Genomic DNA, 2,415 nt, shown 5'->3' with positions numbered 1-2,415 from the left:
TTGAAACTGTTAAATTAGATGGTGACAGATATCCACTTTTAATGACCATAACTTTATTACGTAAGGTTAGACATAAGCAAAGACTAAAATCACTTTAAAACATACAGGTAATTTTTGGACACGCAATTAATAGTTAGAAATAAAGGTGTTAGTTCGGCACTTGAACAGATGTCTTCAGTGCAATTACTTTTACATATGAGGAACCATTAATAAAACTAGGTAAGACTAAAGGCAGTAATGTAGAGATAACACGTATTTATAACACAGGCTCTCGTGTTACTGACCCTGTAGGTGTTGTCAATATTTTAATTATTATTTTGCTACGCACGGTATTATTCCTTATAAATTAAGTGTCAACACAAGTCTTCAACCAGACTAGTTCTTCTACAGCTGGATGGATAATATTCTAAAATTAGTGATCATGTCTCCTAGTGATTCAGTATTGGATCCTTAACTTTACTTGTAAACAAAATATGTACAATTAGTAAATTTCCTGAGATTATTCAAATTGCTAAGATCATTCCCATCTGCAAGGGTGGACATCGTGATCATGTGCAAAATTATCTTACTACATTCAGTTGTATCACTGACCGTATATTTTACAATATATTTATTGTGTGCTGTTTGTAATTAAGCAAAATGCTACACAGTGGGTTATCTGTGCTCTGCCCACCACGGATATGGAAACCCGGTTTTAGCGGTGTGAGTCTACAGACATTTCTGCTGTGCTACTGTGGGAGGGAAAATTATTTTGTTTTTGAGAAAACAATATTTTAACTAATTCGTAGTTTGGTTTCTGTAAACAAAGATCTACTGAAAAGTGTTTAATGGATATGAATACTTATCTCGTTAAAGATTATGAGAACAAGAAATCTCATTTAGTCTGTGTTCTTAATAGCATATAGTATTAAACTGTAGGAGTTGTGTATGTTACAGGCAGAGTAGCATAATCTACAGTATTAAACTGTAGAAGTTGTGTTTGGTGCAGATAGAGATGGGATTTAAACATCCTCATGTCGCTTTTCCTCCGAAAAAATGTAAGCTAGCAATAAGGAATTGTTTGATAATATGTTAAAATTTATACCTTTTATAATTTTTTTAGGGTTAGCGTACTGTGTATAGTCATTATGTTCTTTATAAAAACAAGTTTTATAGTTATCGCGTCACACTCGCTATTAGCACTCCAGTGGCATAGCGATATGTCTGCAGACCAACAGCGCTAGAAGGGAGGTTTTTTCCCCTGGTTGGCAGAGAATAGATGGCCGACTGTGTAGTTTTGTGCTCAATTACAAAGTGAGAAACAAACCGTTCACTACCGTCACATATTTGAAGACGTCGTAGAAACCAACTAAGTGTACCTGTTGGGACGTGATGATACAATTAAGATGTTTTGTCACGAATGTTTACAACACTGAATATGAATGGTAGTCACACTGAACATGGTTAATTTGTTGACTATGCGAATTTCGCACGATTTGAGGTCGTGTTTTTTCCATAGAACAAAATACTGTGAGATTGTTTGGTTTCGATCTTTGGTAAAGCAACATAACACGTAAACGTGTTTAAACAAAGCCTTTTCTAGAGCTACAACTGACAAACTTAAATGAAAGTGATCCTCAAAAGTAGATGTTGTGGAATTCGAAAGGAAAAGAGTAGGTAAGAAATTACAATTGTACGTGTTCTTGGTTGTGTTTGTCGATTAAAGTGTGATTATGTTTAAAATATTTTTTATTATAAAAAAGATTTTGCTTTTATTTTTTTCGGTTTATAGCTCAGTTAACAAAGGGTAAGTTTTAAAATCAAGTGTTTGATTTTTGGGTTCAACATCGAAATCCTGATATATTTTAATCTCTCTGCTTACGTTTAAAAGTAAAAAAAAACAGGACGAAATAAACACTTGACTATTTTCCTTTAATATTAATTATAAGGTAAATATTTGCAGTAAGGTACGTTTTTTATTCACTATTCAATATTACCTATTTCAATTGTCCTCTGTTGGAGCTTATTGTGCAATTTACCTTCTGAACATTTAATGTTGTTATACTTATTTAACATTCAGGACTAGAATGTAAAAGCGGTTAATATTTCATTCCCCAAGTTACCAAAATCCAATTGCAAAGCGACTTACAGAATTTTATCTATTGAACGTGTTATTGGTATATCCTACATTCCAACTTCAATAGCTGTCGGTGGGCGCTGTTAACTAGCTGTGATCCCTGCAGTTTATAGTAAGGAACTACTACTAAACCAGAAAGAACTGTATAATATATTTGTAGCATTTGGTTATTTAAAGCAAAGCCAATTGGGCTATCTGGTGTGTTGGATGGTTTGTATTTAATTTAGCAGTGTAAGACAATAGGGAAGGCAGTCACTACCCCGCCAACTCTTTGGCTACTCTTTTACCAACAAATAGTG

The sequence above is a fragment of the Tachypleus tridentatus genome, chromosome 6 (genome assembly GCF_004210375.1).
Source record: "Tachypleus tridentatus isolate NWPU-2018 chromosome 6, ASM421037v1, whole genome shotgun sequence".
Taxonomy (NCBI): Eukaryota; Metazoa; Arthropoda; class Merostomata; order Xiphosura; family Limulidae; genus Tachypleus; species Tachypleus tridentatus.
This window is presented reverse-complemented; position numbering follows the sequence as displayed.